This window comes from Thamnophis elegans, chromosome 13 (assembly GCF_009769535.1).
Source record: "Thamnophis elegans isolate rThaEle1 chromosome 13, rThaEle1.pri, whole genome shotgun sequence".
NCBI classification, from domain to species: domain Eukaryota; kingdom Metazoa; phylum Chordata; class Lepidosauria; order Squamata; family Colubridae; genus Thamnophis; species Thamnophis elegans.
In genome coordinates this window covers 23,276,050-23,289,255 of record NC_045553.1, presented here as the reverse complement: position 1 = coordinate 23,289,255, position 13,206 = coordinate 23,276,050, and the positions used below count along the sequence as shown (strand labels likewise).

The window sequence follows — 13,206 nt, the reverse complement described above, 5'->3', positions numbered from 1 at the left end:
GGTTCAGGGGAAAAAGAAGACGAAAGACAGACCCAAATGCTACCCTCATCATTTTTTTGCTTCTATTATTTATTTTCCTAACTCAGGGCGGAAGGGCAGGGGCCTGTAAGCACGTTTTAAGGAGTTGGAATGTAGAATTCTGACCTCACCCTTTCCTCTGCCCTAAGTCCCCACGCAGCCCCCTTAATAATTTCCTTTCCAGCAGGCTGGTTTTATTGTTCACCCAAAGAGCTCAGGTGAGAGGTGTTTCCGCTGCAAAAAAAGGAGGATTTCCAGCCTGGGCAACTCCTGCTGTGAGAAAGCGCTTTGCTCAATCAGGGCAAGATCACACAGAGTGTTAATACCATTTTATAAGGCCTTGGTAAGGCCACATGGGGGACATGGTGGCTCAGTGGCTAGGATGCTGAGCTTGTCAATCAGAAAGGTCGGCATTTCGAATCCCTAGCACCACATAACAGAATGAGCTCCCGTGACTTGTCCCAGCTTCTGCCAACCTAGCAGTTGAAAGCACGTAAAAATGCAAGTAGATAAATAGGAACCACCTTTGGTAGGAAGGAAACAGAGTTCTGTGCACCTTCGGTGTTTAGTCATGCCTGCCACATGACCGATGGAGACGTCTTCGGAAAGCACTGGCTCTTTGGCTTTGAAACGGAGATGAGCACTGCCCCCTAGACTAGCACACGTGTTCAAGGGGAACCTTTACCTTTAACTTTACTAAGGCCATACTTGGAATCCTGCATCCAGTTTTGGTTGCCACAATATAAAAAAAGATGCGGAGACTCTAGAAAGAGTGCAGAGAAGAGCAACAAAGATGATTAGGGGGCTGGAGACTAAAACATATAAAGAACGGTTGCAGGAACTGGGCATCGCTGGTCTAGTGAAGAGAAGGACCAGGGGAGACAGGATAGCATCTTCCAATATTTGAGGGGCTCCCATAGAGAGGAGGGGGTCAAACTATTTTCCAAAGCACCCAAAGGCCAGACAAGGAATAATGGATGGAAACTGACCAAGGAGAGATTCAACCTGAAAATAAGGAGGAATTTTCTGAAAGTGAGAACAATCAACCAAAGGAACAGAAGTTGCCTTTGGAAGTTTTGGGAGCTTCATCCCTGGAGGCTTTCAAGAAGAGATTGGACTTCCCTCGGTCAGAGATGGTATAGGGTCTGCTTGGGCAGGGGGGTTAGACTAGATGACCGCCAAGGTACCTTCCAACTCTGTTATTTTGTTAATAGCAAAAGGCTCTAATGCCGGGCATCCTTATTGCATGTCTTGATTGAGCTAACAGTCTGGAGAATTCTGAATTCCAATATTTTCTGGGAAATTTGCCTATGCAAATGAGGAGGTTTCCAATTAACATATTCATCTCAAGCACCGACTGCCCAAATATTTAGGCAGCACTGTTTGATGTGATTAAAAATAAAACCTAGCCCATTGTATGCAGTTTGGATTCAAAGCAATTAAAAAGCTTTGATGTGTGGAGACAAAAATAAGAACTATTTTAGATTTTTTTTTATCCCTCCTTTATTTTAATTTTTTATAAATAACTCGAGGTAGCAAACATACTTAATGCTCCTTCCTGCTCAACCATAACCCTGCAAGGCTACTTGGGCTGAGAGAGCAATGGGCCTAAGGCAACTATAACTCACTGTCACCTGGTTTCCGGCATGACACCTTTACCACTCGATCAGAGGTGCCACTTTATAGGGAATGCTTTGCTAATATTTCGTGGGAATTTCAGAAAATGCGGGGAGAGGGGGTGTGGGTGTGGGTGTGTGTGCAACTATTTCCAGCTTCACAATGTTTTAATTGAGAAGCAAACATTTTACAATGTTCAAACTGCCAAACTTGTTTCATGTTGAAAACGTTTCACAGCAAATTTGCTGAGCTACATTTCTGGTTATCAGTGCCTGCCATCAGAGCTACTGACTTCTGATTCCATTCCTCATCTGACAACCATCTCTTCTTTCCTTCCTTCCTCCCCCCCCCCTCTCCTTTTTTGCTTTCTCCACTTTCTCCTTCCGTCCCTCCCCCTTTCTTCTTTCCTCCTTTCCCTTTCTCCATCCTGCCTTTCCTCCTTCCACATTTTTCTTTCCATCCTTCATTCCCTTCCTTCCTCCCTCTCTTCTTTTCTTTCTTCCCTTATTCCTTCCCTCCCCGTTTCCTTCCTTCCCTTTCTCCTTCTTTGCTTTCTCCTTTCACCTTCCTTCCCTCACACTTTTTTCTTTCCTTCTCTCCCTTTCTCCTTCTTCCCCTTTTCTCCCTCCTTTTTTCCTTTCCTTCCTTCCTCCCTCTTTTCACCTTCTTTCCTTTTTTCCTTTTTCCTTCTCTCCCCTTTCTTGTTTCCTTCCTTCCCATTCTTCTTTCTCCTTCCCTCCACTCTTCCTCCTGCTTTTCTCCTTCTTTCCCTCCCCCTTCCTTCTTTCCTCCTTTCCCTTTCTCCTTCCTTCCTTTCCTTCCTCCTTTTTCTTTTCTTCCTTCCTTTCCTTCGTCTTCCTCTTTTCTTTCTTTTTATCCTTCATCCTTTCTTTCTTTCCTTCCTTCCTCCCTTCCTTTTCCTTTTGTGATTTCCATCATGTCACCCTGCAAACGATGTAAATGACTCAAAATGACAGCCTTTTTATCACCACAGTAATCTACCCTTCGGTTCAATGGAGGTTAATGGACACACCTTCTCTACAACATGAGATTTCCCCCTATCTTATTCTTTGGCGCCACATCAGTTTCCCTCCTCCAAATCAGCAGGTAGAGCTTGCAGAGCAAGGAGCCATCCCCGTTTCTAGAGTGGCCTTTGGGCATTAGACGTGTGCTGGTGGGTGGGATCCACTTCTTGACTCTTCCTATAATGGCTCTGCCATCCTCCTCCAGCCCTTTTGCCCGGATCTGCAAGAAAAGCCAACTCCTCTGGCATCTTTTTAAGTCAGGAAGATTTAATAGTCTTAATGCATGGAACAGCTAGGATTTCGATTCGTGGCCTGGAGTTGTTGTGTAGGTGAAACAAGATCGTGGCAGCCCCGGCTGGATTAAGATGCATGGAACACCCCACCCCCACCCCCCGGCAGCTCCAGAAATCACACCCACACTCAGAAACTTAAAAAGCTCCTTTGCCCAAATGCATTATATTCCTCACAATACCAACAAGCCAAGCAGAGAATGAGCGCACCAGAGGAGGCCAAGAGCAAATTCAATGGCTAAGGAAAAGCACAGTTGGGAGAATCAGAATGCAGCCGGGGGGGGGGGGGAGATTTTTGTCTGATAACAGCCCCTGTTTCACAGTTACCCTGTGCCAAGGGTGGGTTGCTACTGGCATTACTGCTGGTTGGGTGTGCAAAAATTTTTGCTCCGAGCAAGTGCGCATTTACACCTAAAATGGTCTGCGCATGCGCAGAACATTACAAAGGGGGGGGGAATTACATTTCCGCAATGGAGACTGTTCTGCACATGCGCCAGAACCAAAAATCAAGATGGCGTCGCCAACAATAGAACCGGTTCGGGTCTTTGGGTGGCCGTGTTACTACTTATTCGGACGAACTGGTCCAAACCAGTATGAACCCCCCTTCCCTGTGTGCAGAAGCACTTCCAGGTTTTACAAGTGACAACTTGAGCTGTCCCCCGTCGTAAGTGCATGCAAGTTGCCCTCTCCCCTCCTTGGAAGAGCTTTATAGCTCCCGGTGCCTTACGAAAGTTCAAAACATCCTTAAAGATCCATCTCATCATGGAAACCCTTTTTTTTTTAAACTATTACCATCTGGCAGCCAGTACAGGAGAATAAAAACAAGGACAAATAGGCTGAAAAAGATCTTGTATCCCAGGGCAGTAACCATACTGAATTCTACTGTATATAAAGGTAAAGGTTCCCCTCACACATATGTGCTAGTTGTTCCCGACTCTAGGGGGCAGTGCTCATCTCTGTTTCAAAGCCAAAGAGCCAGCGCTGTCCGAAGACTTCTCCATGGTCCTTCCTACCAAAGGTGGTTCCTATTTTTCAACTTGCATTTTTACATGCTTTCAACAGCTAGGTTGGCAGAAGCTGGGACAAGTAACGGGAGCTCACTCCGTTACATGGCACTAGGGATTCGAACCGCTGAACTGCCGACCTTTCTGATCGACAAGCTCAGTATCTTAGCCACTGAGCCACCGTGTCCCATAATGTAATATCAGGGGTTTTCAATTCAATTGTATAGAATGCAAAGGGTGTGTGTTTGTGTTTTGTTTTTATAGTTACGATGTACACTGAAGATGGCGTTTAATTTCGTTGTACGAGGCGCAATGACAACCAAGTAAACTACTACTACAAAGGCAACTTCCAGGATACCAAATGATCACACAGGACAGTTGCTATAGCCGAGTTTGTTAAGAACAAAAGCAACTCTCGCAAGACGACTTCTGGGGTGTTTCTGGGGGCTTTGGAGGAAAGCATCACCTTCTCAACCCTGAGCTGATCACACAAGCTGGTGTGAACTCGCCACCTTGGGTGAGAACACAGCTCAGCATCTACTGCATAAAAGGCCCACACACCGCTCACCTCCCAAGGTGGAAAATCCCGATTGGCAACTTCTTTCTAAAATGGGACCAGCTTCCCCGGAGGAAGCGTTGCGAGACTAGTTCACATTACCATAAGCCACAAAGGGTATGTGTCCATCTTGACTCAGAGAATTTGGGGCTCCTAATGCATCTGGACCAATTGGCACAGAACAGTGCTCGGGCCACCACAGGCGCCCTTGACACAAGTAACGGCAAGCTGGCCACGCCTCCACATCATGCCCCCTCAAAGGTCAAACACAACGCTGATGCGGCCTGCTATGAAATCGAGCTTGACACCTCTATCAGCAAAGCCTTGGAAGAGAGGACTACACGAGAGGATTGAGAAGGTTGTTCCTCAGCCCCTCAAGCAGATTTACTTTGGCTCTTTGCCTTACCAACAAGCAGAAAATGACATTAGTTCCTGGCAGGAGCATAAGAGGAGGGGGTCTCTGTACGGATCAGATGGGAATGGGGAATAGGGACCTTTTCAAGGCCCACTTAATACTAATAGCAATAGACTTCTATACCACTTCACAGTGTTTTTACAGCCCTCTTGGAGAGGTTTACAGAGTCAGCTTCTTGCCCCCAACAATCTTCATTTGACCCACCTCGGAAGGATGGAAGGCTGAGTCAACCTTGAGCCGGTGAGACTCAAACTGCCAGCAGCCAGTAACCAGCAGAAGTAGCCTGCAAAACTGCACTCTATCCACTGCGCCACCGCGCCTCTGTAAAATCCTAACTTGTAGTGAGCAGATGCCGCTTACGTCTCTCTTCCTCCGGTGCGCCTACACAGTCTTCTTCTGAACTGTATGTCATTTTCTCCATAATGACGGCAGGGAAGGGAGGTGGAAGCCATCGACAGTCTTGCTGTGAGCAACCATCATTCTTCTCTGCAGTCCAGATCTTGACCTGGACAGGTCCAACAGCGGCGGTCAAAACGAGGTAGCCTTGGCAACTGCTTATCTTCTTCGGGTGGATTCTTTTCAGCTGATAGATCTTTGAGACGTGGGAAGGAGCCGGTGGAAAGATGGCAGCCATCACCGGCTGATTCAACCCTTCCGAGGCTCATTGTATCGATTAGGAGAGGACAAGTTTGTGGGAAAGTGATGAACGTCTCCTTGGGTGCAAAAGGTTCTGCTGCACTATTAAAGGAGGCAGCTGGAGTCAAAAGGTCCTCCCTTGATCTGTGTAAGATCTCTGTAATGATAAGCCAGTGTCCAATGTTTCAATGGAGAAAGTGGCCTTGGAAGGCGAGGTGCATGGGGATGAATCTGATTAGGTTGAAGAGCTGTGGTGGTGCAGTGATAAAAGTGCGGTACTGCAGGCTACTTCTGCTGCCTGCTGGCTGCCTGCCATTTGGCAGTTGGAATCACGCCAGGCTCCAGGTTGACTCAGCCTTCTGTCCTTCCAAGATGGGTAAAATGAGGATCCAGATTGTTGGGGGCAAGAGGCTGATTCTGTTCTTTAGCTGTTCCCTTCATCTGGCAACTCTATGCGCAACTCTATGCGCACTGGGAACAGGCTCCAGCTGTTTTTCTGCCTCACTGATGTCTGACTCTGAAGGCAGCTGATAACTGTCATACGGTCCTGGCCCCCTCTCTGCCTCCGACACAGAGCCCTCATCAGAGACATCTCCAGACTCCAGGACTGGCCCGTGTTCCTCCCCAACATGCTCACTATCCACATCTGCCGCCAGCTTTACTGGCAGGCCACAACATAGAGGATGTCAAAAGAAAAAAAGACTGGACATCTTTTATCAAGTTTCCAAAGCTATCTGTTCTGACCAAGGCTTCCCGAGAGCATGAAGCAAACTCCTGGTCCTGACAAAAAACCCTTTTATTAATTTACTGTGAATTCTGCTCATTCACATCCAGCAAAGTCTTTCGAGGGAGGATTTACAGTCATAGACCTTCTCTGGCTTGGAGAGCTGCCAGGCCCATATCTGCAGAACTTGACAAGGAGTCTCAGAGAGTCATGAACTAATTAAGCGAACTAATTGTCTTCTGCAAACTCCACTCCCCTTTCCCTCCTCTTTTATTTCCTCAGGGAGGGGCCATACACCGACCACTTGTGGCCTTACTCTCAAGTTGACCCCTGTTCTTTAGCTGCTCCCTTTGTCTGGCAGCTCTGCGCATGTGCACAGTAGGAACAGGCTCCAGCTGTTCTTCTGCCTCACTGATGTCTGACTCTGAAGGCAGCTGATAACTGGTATACGACCCTGGCCCCCTCTCTGCCTCCGACACAGAGCTCTCGTCAGAGCCTTCTCCAGCCTCCAGGACTGGCCCAGGTTCCTCCCCAACCTCCTCAATGTCCGAATCTGCTGCCAGCGCTGCTGGCCGCTGGCTTCATCGCAGGCCCCTTTTATCATTTTTGTTGCTCTTCTCTGCCCTCTTTCTGGGATTTGTCAGCATCTTTTTTGTATTACGGCTCCTCTGGATATTTCCTTTGATGTTCCTTGAACTCCCTCGCCTTCTAAATCATAAACAACCTTTATTTTTGCAATCCACTTCTGAATTGCTGCCAAGAAACTTTCTAATTCTCTCTCTCTCTTTTAATTAGGAGCTGACATGCTCAGTAAAGCAAAATGCTCTGCTCCTAGCAGCATTGTTGTTTTCACCTAAGGTCCCGGAGAGGTCCACAAACATTACATTTAAAAACAAACAAACAAATAAGAGGAGTTGCAATTCCGTCCCCTTGTTAGGAAAGGTGCCCGCTTGATCCGAACACACACACAAAAAAGAGAGAGAGAGAGAGATAACAAAGCTAATCGGACAGATGGCAGGGTGAGTCTAGGGGTGACAGGGAGCCATCAAACAGCTCGCCATCTGGAATGGGGGGCTGAGTCGTTTCCACCCCCACCCCACCCCCGCAGCCATTTTATGAGGTACTGACGCCACGCTTTCAAAATTCCCACCAGCCCCGAAGGCTTTACAGTCTTTGGAAAGGCCAGAGTGGGACCTGCGCCACTTAACTCAAAATATTAGGCTCCAATAGAGAGTCATAAGGGGGGGGGGCTCTTTTTTTTAAGTGGAGCCCAATATTGATGTCGCTAAGTGAGACGTCCATTGAGTTTCGCCCCGTTTTACAACTTTTCTCACATTTGTTAAGGGAATCCCTGCAGCTCTTTAAATTAGTAACACCGTTGTTAAGTGAATCTGGCTTCCCCCTCTCTTGACTTTACTTGTCGGGAGGTCACAAAAGGGGATCCCATGACCCCGGGATGCTGCAATCATCATAAATATGAGTCAGTGGCCAAGAGGATGCTGCAACGGTTGATGATCCTACATCACTTTTTTCAGGGATGTCGTGACTTTGGTCACTAAATGAACGGTTGTGTTGAGGATTACCTGTATTGGTCTTCTCCATTGGGCTAAACCAGGATCAAATGCCTCCTTTCCTCACAGCTGGTCCTAGGACTAAAGTCCTAGTCAGGGGTGGGATTGAAACATTTTAGCAACAAGTTCTCTGCTTGGTTGCCAGGTGGCCGTGGCCATGGGGGCATGGGCTCCTCAGCCTCCTCATGGGGGGGGGGGCGTTTTTTGAGCCTCCGGGAGGACAAAAACAGCCTCCCTCGGGCTCTGGAAGCCCTCCGGAAGTCGGAAACAGGCAATGAGCCTTCCGAAGGGCTCTGGAAACCCTCCAGAAGGCTCATTTTTCAACCTCCCATAGCGTCTGCATGGGCCCTGTACTTACCTGGCATGATGAATGGGCCACGTGGAAAGTTTGGGGAGGGGAGGGGTGGGTGTGGCCAGCCGGTCCTTGCAACAACCAGTTTGGTGAACCGGATGCAAAATTAGCATCCAGTTCAGTAGTGAAATCTAATTTTTTTTTACTACCAGTTCTATGGCTTGAGTGGCTTGGTGGGGTCATGTTACTATGTAGTCATGTAACTGGGAGATCAAAAGACAGAAACTCACTTTAACAATGTCCTGATGGAGCAGGGTTGAACTAGATGACCTCCAGGTCCCTTCCAGCAACGGATTATCTTCTGGAGCTGTGTCTAGTGCCAGGTTTGTAGTCCTTCCTTCCCTTCCTTTTTCCCTGCCTTCCTTCCTTCCTTCCTTCCTTCCTTCCTTCCTTCCTTCCTTCCTTCCTTCCTTTCTTTCTTTCTTTCTTTCTTTCTTTCTTTCTTCCTTCCTTCCTTCCTTCCTTCCCTTTCTTTCTCCCTTCTTTCCTTCTGTTTGTTTGTTTGTTTCTTTCTTTCTTTCCTTCTTTCTCCTTCCTTTCTCTCTCTGTTTCTGTCTGTCTGTCTTTCTCTCTTTCCTTCTTTCTTTCTCAGCACCCCCCACCCCCTGTTTTTGGCCTAGCAGGCCTCAGGGAAGCCTGCTAGGAGCAAAAACAGACCACCCCACCCCCACCCCATTTTTGGCTGTGTGACGTGCGATCGTCAGAACTTTCTCTTTTTTTACTTTTTTTTAGTATTTTTTGCTACCAGTTCTGTGAACCAGCAGCATTTTTTACTACCGTTTTGGACGAACTGGCCCGAACTGGTAGCATTTCACCCCTGATCCGGTTTACCTTGTACGTACTCGCCTATGGTTTGAGACCAAGAATGACCTCTTTCTAGTTATTCAGGAGTTAAACACATACCCCTCCATTCCATCGTTGCACATTAGCCCTCCTTCCTCTGATTTGTTTCTCTCCACCACAACTCTGTCAGGTGTGCTGGTCTGAGAAAGACCAATCTCACCTAATCAGATTGTAGAACTAAGTGCCTTTGATGGTGGCAAAGCCAGGATCAGTGTCACAGCCTTAACCAATAAAGGCCTTTCTGCTCCAGACTAGAGAATTCAAAGAAGCAGCTTTTGCCGGCTTGTTCCTAATCTATGGGTGCCGTGAGAGGTTCTCCTCAGATGCTCATAATCCGCTGAGGTGTGGCAGATGGGTCCTCAGGAATCTGATCTCCCCAATGAGATCGCGCACACACACACACCCAACTTCTTCCCTAACTCTGGAGCATTATTTCCCCACGAGCCTACTTTATGGTGTCGAATGCTTTTTTCCCCCCCCCCCCATCCCCACAGCTGTTCTCCCATTTTTTGCCCTGACGGTTTGCTTTTTAAGTCGATTCATCTTCCATATTTTTAGCTGTCTTTGGGGCTGCTTATTTTAACCTCTGCTGCTTTTAATTTGCTGCTCTTTCTACAATTTGGCTTTAATTGCTTTGTTGTGTTTTCGATTTGATTTACGTAACTTTCGAAGTTCGCTGGGGTTTTTTGATGGCACCTTGCCCTGGGAACTATTAGCTCCAGGACGACTGTTATAAATCTTCAGCATACATAAGTCAAGCTATGACACTTGGGATGGGGGCTGAGGTTTGGGGCTGCTCAGAATCACAGCCACCGAAGGGATCCAGTTTCTTGGGAAAGAAATTAAAAGAGACAAGAAGGGTTCACGGCCGCGTCCCTCAACTACGGAGTGAGCTCATTCTCTTTTAAAACGAAAATGACAGATGCACCAACCGCCAAAGTAAACCCCGGCAAAACCGTCATTCTCAAGCATTTGACGCCAACTGTTTTTTTTTAATCAATTGGCGAAATCGTTTTTGATTCATTGTTCACCCACTGCATGAATTGAGCCTACATTTGCTACCTTAATCAGTCACACTGAAGGGATGTTTTAAAGGTATAATTTTCTCTCAGCATTTGGGTGATGATGACATGGGGAGGGGGGGCTGGGAATGAGCTCATTTCTGTGTCACATTTGCAAAATGTTTTTACCACCCTCCTGGAGTTCCTTTCTGAATAGAAACAATTGATCAAACCATTTTGGAAAAACAGATCTTCTCCCACCTCTTCTTTTTAAAGTTTTGCAAAAATTTCAAGCCGTCCCGTGCCAAAAAACCTGCAAAAGCTGTTTTCAATTCCTCCGAGCGGTAACAGTGTTCAACCGCCAATTTTGGCTTTGCTTAACTTTAACCCAGAAGGAGAAATTGGTATAGTGAGGTGTTGTTGTTTTGCAACAAGAAACAATACAATGGCAGAGTTGTACGGGACCTTGGAGGTCTTCTAGTCCAGCCCCTTGCCTAGGCAGGAAACCCTATACCATTTCAGACAAATGGCTATCTAATTTCTTCTTAAAAACTTCCAGTGTTGGGGCATTCACAACTTCTGGAGATAAATTGTTCCACGGATTAATTGTTCCGTCAGGAAATTTCTCCTCAGTTCTAAGTTGCTTCTCTCCTTGATTAGTTTCCATCCATTGCTTATTGTTCTACCCTCAGGTGCCTTGGAGAATAGGTTGACTCCCTCTTCTTTGGGGCAGCCCCTGAGATATTGGAAGACTGCTATTATGTCTCCCCTAGTCCTTCTTTTCATTAAACTAGACATACCCAGTTCCTGCAACAGTTCTTCATATGTTTTAGTCTCCAGTCCCCTAATCCTCTTTGTTGCTCTTCTCTGCGCTCTTTCTAGAGTCTCCACATCTTTTCTACATTGTGGCGACACTTTCTCCCTTTGAAAAAATTCCCACCTGAGATTTTAGAGAGAGCTTTGTTTTTCAGAATTCTGTCCGTTACACAGGAAACAGAAAAAGATGGAGGGGAGGGGATTAGTTGTGGCCAAGGGAAAGGACAAGGCCCACAAAATTGTGATGGGAGACAAAAAAACTCCAGGCAGGCTGGTGATTGTACAATCAATGTCTCGCCCCTTTTTTATGCATGTAGTCCTCGACTTACGACCACTATTGAGTCCAACATTTCTGGTTGCTAAGTCAGACAATTGTTCAGGGAGTTTTGCTCCATTTTATGACGTTCCGCGCCACGGTGGTTCAGCGAATCACTGCTGTGCTTAAATTAGTCACATGGTTGTTAAGTGAATTCAGCTTCCCCATTGACTCTGCTTTGTGAGACGGTCGCAAAAGGGAATCATGTGATCACTTGGGACATGGTGACCGTCGTAAATGTGAGTCAATTGTCGAGCAGCTGAATTTTGATCACATGACCGCAGAGATGCCACAGGGTCGTACGTGTGAAAAACGAGGGTAAGCCCTCTTTTCCCCCCAGTGCCGTCGAAGGTGGTGTTAAAACAGGTGGAAGGGATGTTAAATCAAGCAACCCAAATTGTATATTATAATTTTATAAATGGAATGACAAATATATAAGAATTGCAAATGTAAAGAAGGAAAACAACTCTGTGAATGTATACCCATGTATGTAAGAGAAAAAAATAAGAAACTTATTAAAAAAATTATTAAGACACACCTTTCCCCCCCAAAAAAGAAGGTGAAAATCTGGGTGCGTCTTATACACAGAATACAGTATTTTTTTTGCCCCCCCGAAACCCCGCCCATTTGGCAAAAATGGCCATGCACAACCTTTAGGAGGCTTCCAGAGTGCTCCTGGGGGATGGGGAGGGCAGAAATGAGCAAAAAAGGGGCCGTACAGGAGCACTTTGGAAGCTTCCTAAAGACTACGCATGCCCTTCTTTTAACAAAAAACGGGCCATTTTTTGCTTAATTTTGCTGCCTCCCAGCACCCAGGAGCACTCTGCATAGCTCCTAAAGGCTATGCATGACCTTTTTTTAAAAAAACAGGCCCATTTTCATGAAAAATAGGCCGTTTTGGGGAGATCTGCAGAGTGCAAACACACTTTTTTTTAAAAAAATTGCCTCTTCAAAATCTTGGTGTGTCTTATACTCCGAAAAATAAGGTACTTCCTAATGGTTTACCAGTCCCTTGGGGGGAGAGGAGGAGGAGGAGGAGGAGGAGGAGGAGGAGGAGGAGGAGGGGGGGGAGGGAGGGAGGGAGGGAGGGAGGGAGGGAGGGAGGGAGCATTTATTAATCACTTTTCAATCTCTTTCCACTGTGACCATACCATCTTTGGCTCAGGGTGCTTGTTAACCTGGCCAAGGCACACAGATGTAGTTTTGTTCTGTAAACCAGCAAAGGAGATCATTTCTTCTTGTAAGGTCCTGCCTCCGCACCGGGACACAGATCATTATCCTTCGCTCAAGCCGAGGTGCCTTCTGCACCACAAAGGCATCTGTTCCACAAGGCTGACCGCTCGGCCAATTAGCCAAAGATGCCTCCTAAACCCAGTGATTACCATTTCAGCTGATTAATTGGGCTAATTGATTAGCGCTAGAGGTGGGCTAGACAGTCTTAAGCCCCTGTGCCAGAACCCGGAGCCAAAGGGGTGGCATTCTCCGTTGAGCACCTGCCTGCCCTTCTCACCTGAGTTCTTGACCACTGGGGCCATCTAGTGGTCAGTGCTTGGTTTGCAAGCCGGCAACCTGCTTACCTGGAAAAGCCAGCGTAGGACAGGGAGGGGGCACTTGGCAATTCCGTGATAGATGAACCCAAGGCTGCCACTGTGGAGGATGGCCAGCTGCTGAGAGGCGCTGGAGCTGGATCTGGAGAGAGAAAGGCAAAGAATTCTGCATCACTTTTGGTCACCAGACTATCAAAAAGACACTGAGATTCTAGAAAGAGTGTGGAGAAGAGCAACCAGGATGATGAGGGGACGGTTGCAGGAACTGGGCATGGCTAGTCTAGTGAAGAGAAGGACCAGGGGAGACAGGACAGCAGTCTTCCAATATTTGAGGGGCAGCCACAGAGAGGAGAAAGGGATCAAGCTATTTGCCAAAGCATCTGAAGGCCAGAGAAGGAAGAATGGATGGAAACTGACCAAGGAGAGATTCAGCCTAGAAACAAGGAGCAATTTTCTGACAGGGAGAATAATCAAC

At 47.0% G+C, this 13,206-nt stretch overlaps 1 protein-coding gene across 1 annotated transcript in view; it reads right to left on the bottom strand.

The window, feature by feature from the left end:
- Positions 1-12,875, bottom strand: part of FAM178B (family with sequence similarity 178 member B) — a 260,763-nt gene extending 247,888 nt beyond the window's left edge. Inside the window, exon 1 of the mRNA XM_032229885.1 lies at positions 12,762-12,875. The gene's annotated coding sequence lies outside the window, so the exon portion shown is untranslated. The remainder of the gene's footprint in view (positions 1-12,761) is intronic.
- Between the last annotated feature and the right edge of the window lie 331 nt (positions 12,876-13,206).